Below are 16120 nucleotides of genomic sequence, written 5' to 3'. Positions count from 1 at the left end.
CTTGGAAAAGAAGACTGTAGACAATGATCAAGGTGCCAGGAAGGGAAGTCAGCCAACTATCAGAAATACAGAAGTGTGTAAAGATCAAGAATAAGACCAAGCTGGACAAGTACAAAGGCCTGACCCCAACTGAAGAGACTGCTAAACAAAGGCTCACAGCACTCACTGCAAGACTAGGGAGAGATACATTTGAGAAGCTGATGCCAAGAAGATAAATGCCCTGTTCTCCAAATAACCATCCAAAGTGTACTCCCAACTACAGAGGAACGGCACAAAGGCAGCAACTCCACCAAGAAGGAAAGGAAAAAACACAACACCAGTGCAATGTGGCTGCAATATCTGAGAATGAAACACAGCAACCACCTAGAGCAAGAACCAGTCACCATTACAGAAGCAGACATCCAACAGCGGGTCAAGAACATGAAGAGCTGGACAGCACCTGGCCTAGACATGATCCTCCCCTACTGGCTAAAGAAATTCACAGCGGTACATGAATGCATGGCAAAGCAGATGAACCAACTGATAAAAGCTGGCCACCACCCAGCTTGGCTAACACAAGGCAGAACAATGCTGAACATGAAGGATCCTCACAAAGGAACAGTTCCATCCAACTACCGCCCAATAACCTGCCTTACCACAACATGGAAACTTCTGTCAGTCATCATAGCCACCAAGCTACAGAACCATATGAACCAGTACATGAATCCAGCTCAGAAAGGCATTGGGACTGACACCAGAGGCTCTAAGCATCCGCTCCTAGTAGATAGAGCAGTCGCTCAAGACCAAAGATCCAGACAGACCAATCTCAGCACACCCTGGATTGACTACAGAAATATGACTCAATGCCACACACATGGATCTGTGAATGCTTGGCTCTGTACAATGTCAACAGGAAATTAAGAACCTTCCTGAGAAACTCAATGGGGCTATGGAGAACAATATTGGAAGTCAACTCAAGACAACTAGCAGTAAAGACCAACAAATGCGGCATATACCAAGGTGGTGCACTGTCCCCATTTCTGTTCTGCATAGGCTTGAACCCCTCAGTCAGATAATTACATAGTCTGGCTATGAATACAAGTTCAAGAGTGGAAGCACCATCAGCCACCTCCTATACATGGATGACATCAAGGTGTCTGCGAAAAACGAACGAGACATCAATTACTGATCCACATGTCAAGGATCTACAGTAAAGACATCGGAATGTCCTTCATACTGGAGAAGTGTGGCTAGTTGGTAATAAAGAGAGGCAAGGTAGTCAAGACTGGAGTGGAATTGCCATTAGGGCACATAGCAGATGTACAGACATGCTACAGGAACCTCAGCATCCCATAGGAATATGGTAACCACAATGAGGAGGCAAGGAAAGCAGCAACATCCAAATACCATCAAAGGGTGAGACAGGTCCTGAAGAACCAGCTAAATGGGAAGAATAAAATCTGTGCTATCCATGCATTTGCCCTGCCAGTTATCAGATTCCCTGCTGGCATAGTGTGCTGGCCAAAACAAGAGATGGAAGCTGCAGATGTGAAAACTTGAAAGCTCCTCACAATGCATGGAGTTCTCCACCCTAAGTCTAACACCCAAAGATTGTATACCAACAGAAAGGAGGGTGGTCGAGGCTTGATAAGCATCCAAGCCACCATAACGGATGAAACAAGGAGTATCCAGGAGTACATCAGAAAAATGGCGCCAAAAGATGAGATGCTGAGAGAAAGCCTAAGGCAGCAACAACAGATCTGGAAGGAAGAACAGGAACATGAACCGCCATGACAAGCCACTGCATGGGACGTACCATCGACAGATAATGGAGGTGGCTGACATGGAGAATTCCTACCAATGACTGGAGAAAGCTGGACTCCGAGACAGCACAGAGACACTAATCATAGCGGCACAAGAGCAAGCACTAAGTACCAGATCCACAGAAGCAGGAATCGCAAGACCCAAGGTGCAGACTATGCAAAGAAACCATCTATCGCATAGTGGCAGGATGCAAAATGCAAGCAGGAACAGCGTATACTGAACGCCACAACCAAGTAGCGGGAATTGTATACAGAAACATCTGCATAGCATATGGGCTAATTCCCCCTAAGTCCAGGTGGGAGACCCCAGAAAAAGTGGTGGAGAAGGAAAGGGCTAAAATCCTGTGGGACTTCAAGATCCAGACTGATAAGCAGGTGTTGGCTAACCAACCAGACATTGTGTGATAGTAGACAAGGATCAGAAGACAGCAATGATAATAGATGTGGCAGTGCCAAGTGACAGCAACATCAGAAAGAAGGAATATGAGAAGCTGGAGAAATACCAGGGCCTAAAAGGAGAGCTGGAGAAGATGTGGAAGGTGAAGGCAACAGTGATTTGATTCCAATGGTGATAGGAGCACTTGGAACAGTGACCCCCTAAGTGGGAAGAATGTCTATAACAGATCCCAGGAGCAACATCTGAGGTCTCTCTCCAGAAAAGCGCAATGCTGGGAACAACTAAGATCCTGCGCAGAACCCTCAAACTCCCACGTCTCTGGTAGAGGATCCGAGAATGAGAAAGGACAATAAAGACCACCCCCATTGGGGGTGAGAAGGAAGTTTTTTTTATAGATGTCTGTGACACAGTGTATATATATTACATAGATAGAAGAAAAACTGGTAATTCAGCAGCCGCGGTAGTGTAAAATCACTGCAGAAGGCGACAGGATAGAAGACATGGATTTCATTCAGTAAATACAAATAGAATAGGTAGATATGGTAGATGTCAGTGACAAATACAATTAGTACAGACTGTGCAGCTTACTGTACATGTATTTAATTAATAAAAGCTAATTTTTCTCAAAAAAATAGCACGGGGTCTGCGAGATCCCCGCTAGCATCGTGAGTAAGTCGCACGATGCAAATGTGAGTTAACCGGGAGAATTTCACTGCAGTGAATTTCAATTCGCCTCTGCACTGTGCGACTTTCTCATGGTGCTAGCGGGGATCTCACTGAGGTCACCGCAGTTCAGCCCGGCTGGGAACGCAGCCTAAGTGACGTCATCGCTAGTCACTGATGCTGCGTTCCCAGCAGCTCATTCACCAGTGGTTCTCAGCCTGGATGGTCACATCTTGGCACTGTCCAGGTTGAAAAATATTTCTCCCCCAGACATGGATTACAGCGTGGGACAGAATGACAGACAGATATGGTAGATTGTTGTTTTTTTATTTTAGTCTTAGTGCAGGAGATCGACTGCTTTGGTGGAATTAGGCGAGGGTGTAATTATGGTTTAATTGAGATTATTAAAGGAGTCTGTGTCATTTTTTCAATTCACTTTATTCTTGCTGTGTCTTTATTTACCATATAACTACAGGGGTTGGACAAAATAATGGAAACACCTAACGTTTTGGCATCATAATCTTCAAACATATGATAAACATGCAAACCGTGACATATGGTAATGTTTTGTAGTTGATTATTTGTGTTATGTCATATGTGTATGTAAATTAACTGTTTGTTTTGCATAATTGTAAGAACATTGATGAGAACCTGATACCAATGGCAGACCTCTCGGATTTTCAAAGAGGCCAAATTGTTGGTGCTCGTATGGCAGGCGCTAGTGTAACAGAAAGTGCCCGAATGCTTGGCGTGTCAAGAGGTACTGTCTCCAGAGTAATGACTGCATTTGAAAGAGAAGGAAAAACGTCCGCAGCAAAGCACAGGTCCGGCCGAAAGTCAAAGTTGACTGAGAGAGACCGTTGGACTCTAAAGCGAATTGTGAGAGAGGATCGCAAGACCACGGCTCTGAAAATCACTGCTGAGCTCAATGAACACCTACAGAACCCAGTTTCCACGAAAACTTTTCATCAGGAGCTGCACAAATCTGGATTCCATGGAAGAGCTGCAATTAGAAAACCGCTGCTCTCAAAGACAAATGTATCCAAGCGTTTAGACTGGTGTAGAAACCTCCAGAATTGATCCCTCGAGCAGTAGAAACATGTGATATTCTCAGACGAATCATCGTTTACCCTATTTCCGACCTCCGGCCTAGTGTACGTTTGGCGACAGCTGAAAGAAGCATTCCATCCAGACTGCCTTCTCCCAACCATAAAACATGGTGTCGGTTCTGTGATGATCTGGGGTGCTATTTCGTGGAGATCTGCCGGGCCAATGATATCCCTTCATGGAAGAATTAACAACCGAGATTATTTAGGCATTTTGGGCGACCAAGTGCATCCAATGGTTCAAGCACTGTTCCCGGAGGGGAACGCCATCTTTCAGGATGATAATGCACCAATTCATACAGCTAGAATCGTTAAAGCTTGGCACGAGGAACATTCTAATGAAGTTGAGCATCTCATCTGGCCCCCACAATCCCCAGACCTCAACATTATTGAGCATTTATGGTCGATTTTAGAGATTCAAGTTAGACGTCGATTTCCGCCGCCGTCATCGTTCAAAGAACTGGAGGGCGTTTTAACTGCAGAATGGGCTAAAATTCCTTTGGAAACAATTCACACCTTGTATGAATCCATACCTCGGAGAACTGAGGCTGTAATCGCCGCAAAAGGTGGACCTACACCATATTAAACTAACTTTTGTTGATGTTTCCAGGTGTTTCCATTATTTTGTCCAACCCCTGTATAGGATTAATAACATTGTTTTTTTTGTCATCAGGATTTTGTGCTTTGCAGCCCTTTTTTGACATACACTGTGTTCCAAATTATTCTGCAAATAATATTTCCTCATATTTTCTCTAAATTACCGATCTGAATTGCAGTCATTGTTATTTTCCAGTCATCTACTATTCTAGTATAATTGCAATGTTTTGGAAGAAACTGCCTATGAAAACAGTATCTTTTTTAAAAAAAATAAACACTCAAAATGCATGTTCCAAATTATTATGCACAGCAGAGTTTTCAACCTTTTTTTTTATTTTGAACAAAAAAATGGTCAATTGTGAAGTTATAAGCATTATCAGCTTATTACAAAATGAAATCAAACAGTTTTCAAGTGAAAACTTTATTCTAGGTGATGTTACATTTGCACATAGGACCCCTTGTTCGAAAGAAGCTTCTGAACTCTCTCGTCCATTGAATTTGTCAGTTTTTGGATGGTTTCTGCTTCAATTGTTTTGCATGTGGACAGAATACCCTCCCAGAGCTGTTGCTTAGATGTGAACTGCCTCCCGCCATCATAGACACTCCTTTTGATGATGCTCCAGAGGTTCTCAATGGGGTTGAGGCCAGGGGAAGATGGTGGCCACACCATAAGTTTGTCCTCTTTTATGCCCATAGCAGCCAGAGATGCAGATGTGTTTTTTGCAGCATGAGACGGTGCATTATCATGCATGAAAATGGTCTTGCTGCGGAAAGCACAGTTCTTCCTCTTGAACCATGGCAGGAAGTGTTGTTAGAAACTACACATAGATTATGGAGTTCATCTTTACCCCTTCAGGGATCATAAAGGGGCCGACAATCTCTCTCCCCATGATTCCAGCCTAAAACATTACTCCACCTCCTCCTTGTTGGCGCCTTAGCCGTATTTTCATGGGGTGTCCATCAACCAGCCACCCTCCACTCCATCCATCTGGACCATCGAGCGTTGCACGGCACTCATCGGTGAACAAAACAGTTTGGAATCAGTCTTCATGTATCATTTGGCCCACTGGAGCCGTTTCTACTTGTGTGCAGTGGATAGAGGTGGTCGATAGGATGGCTTACGCACAGCTGCAAACCTCTGAAGGACCCTGCATCTTGTTGTTCTGGGAATGGTGGTTGCACCAGCAGCTTCAAAAACTTGTCTGCTGTTATGACAAGACATTTTTGCAGCTGCTTTTTTAACCTTACACAATTGCCTGTTGGAAAGAGTCCTCAATTTTTCCTTATCAGCACGCACACGTGTGTGCTGGGAATCAGCTACATACTTCTTTATTGTGTGATGATCACGATGAAGTGTCTTGGCAATGTTGATTGTAGTCATGCCTTGACCTAAATACTCTACAATTTGTTGCTTCTCAGCAGCCAACACATCCTTTTTCTTTCCCATTTTGGCAAAAAATGTAGGCTGCTTAATAATGTGGAACAGCCTTCTTAAGTAGTCTTGCCTTTATTTGGACACACCGGCCAAACTAATGTGCACAGGTATCTGCAATTGCTTTCAGTGATATAAAGAGCCCTGACACACATCACCATCAATGAGTTTAAACGACAAACAAAAAAATTCTAACCTCATCACTCCTAAACTCTTTGTGCATAATAATTTGGAACACCGTGTAGAGCATGTCACTTCTTTCAGCGATTTTGCAGTGTTTTTCACCCATTGACTTGAATGGATGATAAAAATGCTGTATATACGCAGATTGACCTTTTTTGCCGTGTATTTGCAGCAGAAAAGTCAAGGACAGCTGGACGTGACCTCACACTCGGCTCTGCTACCTCTAGATGGCAGGCTGCATGATGTGTCCATACAGCCTGTCATTGAGCAGAGTGGACCCGAACCCCATTCACTTGAATGGGGGGCCCGACAATACAGTGTTTGACACGCTGTCATATGCATGACAGCGCAGCAAACACCGCTTCTGAACGGCGGTGAAACCATCCCTGACTGTCAGAGAGTCGCAGTTCCCCCACTGTCAAAAGACAGCGGGAGCTCTCAGCTGTGATCGGAGGTGTACAGGTTACCTCCAGTCACTGGTGTCAGCTGATGGGACAACTGCTCCCATCATCCGACACCTGCTGCCGCTAACAACAGTGAGAGCAGGAGCGGATGATAGGAGTATTCATCAGCTGCTTCTGTGAGGTAAATATATAATTAAAACAAAAACTGCGTGGGTTCCCCTTATTTTTTACAACAAGCCAGGCAAAACTCACAGCTGGGGGCTGCAACCCTCAACTGTCAGCTTCAGCAAGGCTGGTTATCAAGAATGGAGTGGTCCCCACACTGTATTTTTAAAGAATTCTCCCAGTGAACTCACCCCTGTACCGTGTGACTTTTTCACGATGTTAGTGGGGTTTCTCTCCGAGGTCACAGCAGTTCACCCCGGTTGGGAACGGAGCATCAGTGACGTCACCGCTAGACACTGAGGCTGCGCTCGCAGCAGCTCATTCACCAGTGGTTCTCAGCCTCTACGGTCACATCTTGGCACCGTCCAGGTTGGAAACTATTTCTCCCCCAGATATGGATTACAGCATGGGGCAGAACGATGGAGAGATGAGGGATATTGTTGTTTTATTGTTTTTGGTTTATTACAGGAGATTGCGGGCTTCGGTTGAATTAGGCGAGGTCGTAAGTATGGTTTAATTGAGATTATTAAAGGAGTCTGTGTTATTCTTTCAATTAAAGGACTTTTTCCTGGGTGTCTGTGTTTTCTTACAATGTGACTATGGGGTTAGTAATGGAGGCTTCTTATTGGCGCTTCTCCATTACTAACCTTGGGGCTTGATGTCACCGGACAATACAAAGGTGACACCAACCCCCCCAACTATTACCCCACTTGCCACCACCGCTAAAGGGCAAGTTGGAAGAGAGAGGCTAAGTGCCAGAATTGGTGCATCTTAGAGATGTGCCTTTTCCAGGTTGGCTGAGAGCTGTTGTTTTTAGCCTGAGGGGGCAGTGTCCAGTGCCCCTTCCTAGGCTTTTAATATCAACCCGCAGCTGTCTGCATAGCCTCTGCTGGTTATTAAATACAGGGGGACCCTACGTCACTTTTTTAGAGGAGTCCCGATTTTAATAGCCACTAAAGGCTAAGTATACAGTTGTGAGCTGATATTACTAGCCTGGGAAGCTCCATGGGTATTACCCCCTTTCCTAGGCTATAAACAAACTTGTGTGTGTGAATCAGAGCTGAGATCTAACGTGATAAAAGATTACAGTGCGGGGAAGACGTGAAACCTTCATATAGACGGCCGGTGGTGATGGAGTCAGTGACCGACTCTGGCCAAATATGTTTCTAGAGCCATAGTAGAAGATGAAGATGTCGTCCTCATCATGAAGTAGTTATTTCTCATGTCGCGTGTAATGAATATCTCCTGCAGTATTGCTAATGCCGATTCCAGGGTCAGTAAATGAGACGAGAATTAGCGTTATGGAAGATGAGTCTATGAGAAACGTATTCAGCTGCCGACTCCGAGGAAAAAACTGCTTGTTGTCTGTGGCCTAAATATATAGGTTTTATTAGTAGATGTAAAGAAGGAAACTAAATACTGTAAAATAATAAATCTCCTCATATGTTTCCCTTATTATCTCCAGTAATTGTATTATTACAGGATTCTTATGATGTTACATCGGCTCATCTTCTCATTCAGGTCTCTACAATATCGGATCCTCTCAGTGAAGATCTTCTACAAAAGAGAATTTTCCTGATTTACCCATCAAAGATGGATATGGACAGAGACAAGATGGCGGAGAGGATATTACACCTCACCCTAGAGATCCTCTTCCGGCTTACTGGAGAGGTGGGAGATTCTGATGACGTCACATTACATCATTCTTATCTATGGGAATAACAGATGGACAGAACTGGAGAGGTGAGGACTCTGGAAATGTCTGTAGTGAGGTTTATTAATGTGTCTCTCCATTACCAGGATTACATAGTGGTGAAGAAGATCTCTAGTGATCGCTGTCAGGACCCTGTGTCTGAGGGATGGGGAAGACCCCTGAGCCCAATCACAGGGCCTCCACCTCACCCCCTGATCCATGAGGACATCAATGACCAGAAGATCCTAGAACTCACCTACAAGATGATTGAGCTGCTGACTGGAGAGGTGACACTGCTGGGAATGCTGGGACATTATACAGTAACGCTATGAAGGGATCGGGGGGATGACGGTATCATTGTATGTGTCAGGTTCCTATAAGGTGTCAGGATGTCGCCGTCTATTTCTCCATGGAGGAGTGGGAGTATTTAGAAGGACACAGAGATCTGTACAAGAACGTCATAATGGAGGTTCCCCAGCCCCTCACATCTCCAGGTAATAGACAGGACTAAATACACACAGCCTATAATTATCTGTATGTAAAGAATGAATTCACTCCCTGTAAGTGTTTCCTCCAGATCTATCCAGTAAGAGGACAACACCAGAGAGATGTCCCCGTCCTCTTCTTCCACAGGACTGTAACCAAGAAGATTCCAATGCTCCTCAGGATCATCAGGTAGATGGAGAGAAGATGTCAGGAGATCTCCCCTATGATGTGTAGACGCCGGTGAAGGTCTTGTGCTCAGTCTTGTTTTATCCACCAGTATTATATGTTTTATACTTGTGTAATGAGAACGGTGGAGATGGCAGGATTAGAGCTGATCATAGATGTGACTTCTCCATCTGTCGATGACTTTTATAATATTTTTTCAGGGTGAAGATCTGACCCATATTAATACTACAGAGACATATGTGAGGGGGGATGAGCGGTGTAAAGAGGAGATTCCCACATATGACTATCCAGGTGAGCAGTAATATGCGGGCTCTTGGTATTTTTTAATTCATTCTTAGTTTTACACTGTGTCCCACTATGGGACAATCATTTTGTGCAGGCTGATTGCTTCTATACACTGACCTGAGAGATTTCCTGATCATCACTGCACATGACAAGAAGCCTCTCAGGTCTGGAGACCCGGATGTTGTCATGACTACATCGTGTCTCCATGGCAGCGATCGGGACCCTGCGTCATGCCACAGGGTCTCCTATCCAAAGGCAGAGGGGCTGTCAGCCCCTGTAGTGAGAGATCAGTGACCTGTCATAAGCCAATACAGATGAATATGTAATCAGAGCACCACATAAAGCCCCACCTACAGCCGCGCCACGAAGCATGAGAATCTCATTAGCTGAAAACTACAAATATAGATAAAACAACAACCACAAGACAGATTTCATCACCAGGTGTAATAATAATAGGGGATAACTCAGGAGACTCTTTGCGTGGAACAAGACAACTGCAGGATTTCATCACCAGGTATCGGTGTAATCAGTATAACGGCACCGACCTGACAGTGTCTGTAGTCACTGAGCACAATCCTGCTGACAGGTTCCCTTTAAGACATCTCCGCTCTGCACTATTATACACAGTTCTCTATAAATGTGTAATTTTACTCTTCGCCACGACAGCACCCCACTGGAGAGAGGGATCCGCCCCGCAGGAACAGGAAACCTATTGAGAAATAAAAGGGGGCGGTCCGCCTCTCCTCCTCAGTTTAGGTTTCCTGTTCCTGCGGGAACGACAGGATTTCTATGAAGAGAAAAAATACCTGGGCATGCACGCCGCCTGTGCGGTATCTTTAAGAACGGCAGGGGCTGCAGTCCAGAGGCAGCGTCAGGGGAGATCCGTTTGACGGCTCCCTCCTCGTCTGACAGAAGCCCGGATGATGACCTGGTCCGGGTGAGGCCGCCGGGCATCATTTCCGAAATGGGTGGCGCCGGAGTCCTCGCTGATCAGGTGAGGACAGCGTTCCGGAAGTAAGTCCGAGGAAAATCCCGGATTGCGCATGCGCCGACTACCACCAATGATTTACCCGGAAGTATAGCTTTGAACTTCCGGAGCATCCAAGCTGCGGCCAGCGGCGGGGGGAGGCGCGGCCTTCGCGCATGCGCAATGCCGCAAAAAAAAAAAAAAAAAAAGGGGGGCGCTCAAAACGCCCTATATAAATCAAACGAGCACCATTATTTGGCGATGCAAGATGTCATCCCCAGGTGCAATGGACCCTGAAACAGGAGACCAAGTACCCCCCGCCAAGGATCGTCCCAGCAAAGGATCTTCAGACACCGGTCATAAGAGCGGCTCGGTGGATAGATCCAGGACAGGATCTCGGGCTTCTGATCCGTTATTATCAGCTTCACTGGGTGAGTGTGACTAAACTCTACCTATTAAGCTAATGCTATCTCCCCTCTCTCTCTCTTCCTCCTTCTCTCGTCAGCGCACCACGGGTCAGGTTAAAAAGCGACAAAAAACAAAACATAGGGAATGCGCCTTATGTAGCCAGCCCCTACCCGACTCATACCCCAAAAAACTCTGCAAGGACTGCATAACTGAAACCACACAAGGAGCGGCAATGTCCGTTACGGACTTGCGTACCATTATCAGGGAGGAGTTGAGGGCTATGTCCCAAGGTAAACCTCATAAAACCAAACCCACAATACCAACACCCTCGTCAGATTCAGATAGTGACCAGGCTGTATGTTCAGACGCCTCCCTATCATCATCATCATCATCGTCTTCATCGTCTGAAATTGAAGGACGTTCTTGTTTCCCGGTGGAAAGTGTGGACAACTTAGTGAAATCAATACGAGACACTATGGGGTGTGAGGAGACAAAAGGTGCACAAACCACGCAAGACATAATGTTTGCGGGTTTGGCAGAGAGAAAAAGGAGATGTTTTCCAGTCATACTGGCAGTAAAAGCATTAATAAAAAGGGAGTGGGAAAAGCAGGATCAGAGAAGCTTCCTACCCTCAGCGTCAAAACGAAAATATCCGTTTAGTGACGAGGAGCTCCTTACATGGACTAAAGTCCCTAAAGTTGACGCAGCTGTAGCCTCTACCTCGAAGCAGTCAACCTTACCTGTAGAAGATGCGGGACTGCTCTCTGACCCTCTGGATCGCAAAACCGAGTCCTCTCTAAAAAGATCCTGGGAGGCAACTACAGGAATATTTAAGCCGGCAGTAGCAAGCACTTGCACAGCCAGATCGATGCTCATATGGATCGATCAATTGGACCAACAGATTAAGAATAAAATCTCAAGAGAAAAATTACGGGCAGCTATCCCCTTGATACGGGGTGCAGCAGCCTTTATGGCAGATGCATCCGCGGACTCCCTTCGGTTAGCGGCAAGATCTGCAGGTCTGGTAAACAACGCAAGGCGTGCATTGTGGATGAAAAGCTGGAAAGGCGATGCGCAATCAAAATCTAAAATATGCGCCATCCCATGTGAGGGTGAGTTCCTCTTAGGCTAGGTTCACATTGCGTCAAGTACATGGCGTTAAACGGATGCGTTAAACGCATGTACAGAAAAGGAGCAAAAAATATGTGAAATTCGTCGTCACGGTAACGCTAGCGTTAACGCATGTGATCGCGTTTTTTCATTTTGATGTCCGTTTACGAAGTATCCGTTTGTCTGCGTTTGTCACTGTCAATAAAGTTGTTCTTTTTTTTGTTTTGTTTTTTTTCCCCTTTTGTCATTGTCGGGTGTGGGCACAGACTCATTCTCCATTTTGAAAGCATTGAGTGAACTTCTGCTAGCAAGATGTTTGTGTCTGAGCTCGTCAGATTTCGCTTGATGCGGTTGCGACTTCGTCAGAGAAAGCGCAGTTCGCAAAGGAGATATTGGATCCACGAAGTGAATTTCTTGCGGAGTACATATGGTGCCTTTCACACCCTGTATGTGCAGCTTCGTGATCACCCCTCCAAATTCCAACGCTATCTAAGGATGTCCATTGAGACCTTTGATGTTCTGCTCTCGCATGTTAAGGATGAGATACATCATCATCGCAGCACATTTCGTGAAAGCATCAGTGCGGAGCAACGTCTAGTAGTGACTGTGAGGTAATTATACATTTTTTTTAGCATTCTATTGACAAAGACTAGATCTCGGTATCGTGTGGCCTAATGTTCATTTAGCAATTGTATATTCTATTGTAACTAGCCTTTAGATGATCACTAAAAATCCTAATTTTTTTTTTTTTTTTTGAATGTCGACAGATATCTGGCTACCGGAGAAACTTTTGCATCACTGCATTATCAGTTTAGACTTGGGAAGTCAACAATTTGCCAACTGGTTCGGGAGACTTGTGATGCCATTTGGACTAACTTGCAACCACTTGTGCTACCAACACCAACATCAGAAATGTGGCTAGCGATTTCCCAACAGTTTGAGGATGTGGCTAATTTCCCCAATTGTATTGGTGCCGTGGACGGAAAGCACATACGGATTCAGAAACCTGCGCATAGTGGTTCCCTGTACTATAACTATAAGAAATACTTTTCTATAGTATTGATGGCTATTGCGGATGCCAGGTACCGTTTTGTTGCTGTGGATATTGGTGCTTATGGCCGGACTAACGATTCCAGAGTATTCAGAGACTCCAACATGGGCCAATGTTTATACAGCCAAAGTTTAAACATACCCTCATCACGACCTCTTCCGGGGACCGAAGGCCCAAGTTTGCCCTATGTTTTAGTTGGTGACGAGGCCTTCCAACTAGGACAAAATCTCCTCAAGCCCTACTCAAGCCGTAGTCTAGACTCCAGCAGGCGCATTTTTAATTATCGCTTGAGCCGGGCTAGACGTTATGTGGAGTGTGCCTTTGGGATTTTGCAATTAAAATGGCGGATTTTACTAACCTGCATGCAACTGCAACCAGAAAATGTGGACCGGGTTGTGAAGGCGTGCATCTGTCTGCATAATTTTGTGGCGAGACATGAAACCCAGGTGGTAGACCCTGATGATTGTGAGTCGAACCTCAGTAGCATTGAATCGAATGCAGTTCGGTCAACAGCACAAATAATGAGGATTCGTGATCAATTTGCACACTACTTCACACATGAAGGCCATGTTCCATGGCAAGACAGATACGTGTGAAAATATTGTAAAGTCTTCCTGATGTCGTGTAAAAAGTTATGTTGTTAACCTGATGTCGTGTAAAAAGTTACCCTGATGTCGTGTAAAAAGTGACATAGTGTAAAAAGTTACCGTGTAAAAAGTTTTTTAACCTGATGTCGTGTAAAAAATTACCTTATGTCGTGTATAAAGTTGTGTTGTGTTAAAAGTTAAAGTCATCCAAGATTCTTAAATTTGAAACAGTTTACAAAATGTTTATGGGTTTTTCCAACAAACTTTTGGTACACAGGTTTAACATATGATATCCCATAGGGATGAAAAAAAAGGAAAATAGAAATTCACAACAAAAAACATAACAAAAAAAAAAAAGGGAAACTTGCAACGTGGTAATTGCACCTGGCTGGGGACACTGAACTGTACTAAAGACTTTGGTACTGCACGGGCGTATTGTCTGCCCAACTATATGATGGACTGCTACATTGTCTATGAGGTTCCACGCTCGTTTCACCCCGGCCTCTATATTGAGGGTTGTAGGCCGGCAAGTCCATTCTTCTAGTTCCCGATGGAGCGGGTTCTTGTGGGCCCACAAATTCCTCTAGAAGCTCGTTCAGTCTTTGTCTAAACATAAAGTTTCTATGTGCCGGGATATTTTGTGCAACAGGCACATAGGATAAGAAAAGTAGCTTCCACTCATTTGCAGAGTATACAGACTCGCGTGCTTGCAGCTCGGTAATTTCGCGCCTCAGGTCTTTCAGCTCACTGCGACACATGTCCTCTACCCGTTGGAGTCCATCCACGATAATTGCATCAGCTTCATCTTTTTGTGTTGCTCGCTTGCGTCCACGCTGTGATTGCAACCGGGCACTCACACCTGCAGCAACAGTGCTTCTGTCCGCAGATCGTGGCTCGCTGATGCCAGACACATCTTCAGGTTGCGTTGGTTCCACTGGAGAAGGCTCCAGTTCCTCTGTCGGTCTAGGAGCAGCGGTACTGCATATCGTGCTGTAACCCCCCAAAAAAAATAATATAAATAAAGAAAATTAGTTTCCTTTAAACAATTTTGTCTCGCACACAGACGTATTTGTACTTACGAGCGCTGAGACAATGTTTTTTGAAGAAAGAGCAGTTGGTCGTAATGCACATACGGGGTCACCCGTTTACCACTGGATCCGCTTGGTGCATTGTGATTGTTCCGGTAGTCACGGACAAAGCGATCGCGGATGGACTTCCAACGGGTATGGACAGCATCGGCTTTAAATTTAAAAAAAAATATATACATAAAAATAGTAGACAGATAGTTTGAAGATATAGGAAACATTTTTCATAGTTTGCTAGGATAGTTGATATATAAATAGTAGATAGATAGTTAAGAAATAGTTTTTAGAAATAGTGTATAGATAGAGATAGACAACAAGTGGATAGGTTGATAGGATAGATATTTTTTTTTTTGTTTACATTTTCCGATGTTACGTCACCAATATTTACCAATTTTTTTCTTTGAGGTTGACGACTTCTCCATGTATCGGGGATCAAAGTGACAGATTATTTGATCCCACAACTTCCGGTTCTTCACGATGTCATGGTGGGAGCTGTCGCTCTGGTCCCATATGGAGGGGTTGGCTTCCACAAGGTTGATCAGTGTCTCGTTGTGGATAGTCAATGGCTCTTCGTCAACGACAATCCTTTTTTTTTTGGCCGCTGACTTGGACTAGGTAAACACAAAAAGTTAGGTTGATAGTTTCAATTTCACTGGATGGTCATATTCATATATACAGAGATAGATAGATACATAGATATAGCAATAGATAGATACATAGATATAGATAGATATAGATAGATATATAGATACATAGATAAAGATAGATAGATACATAGATATAGCTAGATACATATTTATAGATAGATACATAGATATTGATAGATAGATAAATAGATAGATAAATAGATAGATACATGGATATAGATATATACATATATATAGATTGACAAATAGATGGAGCGATAGATAGTTGATATTTTATAGGTATAGTAGATAGAAATTGAATAGATAGATTGTTGATAAATATTGGATAGAATATTTATAATTTGATATTTACCACTGGCAGTTGTGGCGACGACAGACGGCTAGGGACCTTCTTTCTTTTGTGTCCTCCGTGTTGCACCACCTATTGTGTATGTAAAATGTAAAAAAAAAACATTTTAACATTAAATTATGTTAACATTCATTGGATCAATAAATTTGTGCCTGAAAAATTCAACATGTGTGCTATGTACCTTTGTGTTTTTAGCATGCTTTTTGGGGGGTGGTCTAGCAGCCTCGGGCTCAGAAGACTCCTATTCACAATAAAACAATAAACAGGATTGTTATGCCTAGCTCAATACAATGGAGTTTCACACAACATTATAGTGGTTTTTTAAAGTGCAAGCCTACCGACTGTGACGAAAAAATCGCAGACACACTGCTGCTGCTGCTGCTGCTGACATCTGTGTCCGACATCTGTGTGCAACAAAGCAACATGTTTAGTACACACACATCCGACGGACATTACAGACTCCCATGATGTATACTGAGATATATATATAGAAATGTACTTACATTTCAGGAGAGCT

General features: G+C 44.1%; 1 long non-coding RNA gene across 1 annotated transcript; it reads right to left on the bottom strand.

The window, feature by feature from the left end:
* Window positions 1-13325: 13325 nt before the first annotated feature.
* On the bottom strand, window positions 13326-15743 carry LOC143769382 (uncharacterized). The gene is made up of 3 exons (XR_013214384.1): window positions 15607-15743; window positions 14602-15218; window positions 13326-14512 (listed from the first exon to the last, which is right to left on the bottom strand). It is a non-coding gene; the product is annotated as an uncharacterized LOC143769382 (long non-coding RNA).
* Window positions 15744-16120: the final 377 nt, after the last annotated feature.

This window comes from Ranitomeya variabilis, chromosome 4, assembly GCF_051348905.1.
Source record: "Ranitomeya variabilis isolate aRanVar5 chromosome 4, aRanVar5.hap1, whole genome shotgun sequence".
Classification (NCBI taxonomy): domain Eukaryota; kingdom Metazoa; phylum Chordata; class Amphibia; order Anura; family Dendrobatidae; genus Ranitomeya; species Ranitomeya variabilis.
This window is presented reverse-complemented; position numbering and strand designations above follow the sequence as displayed.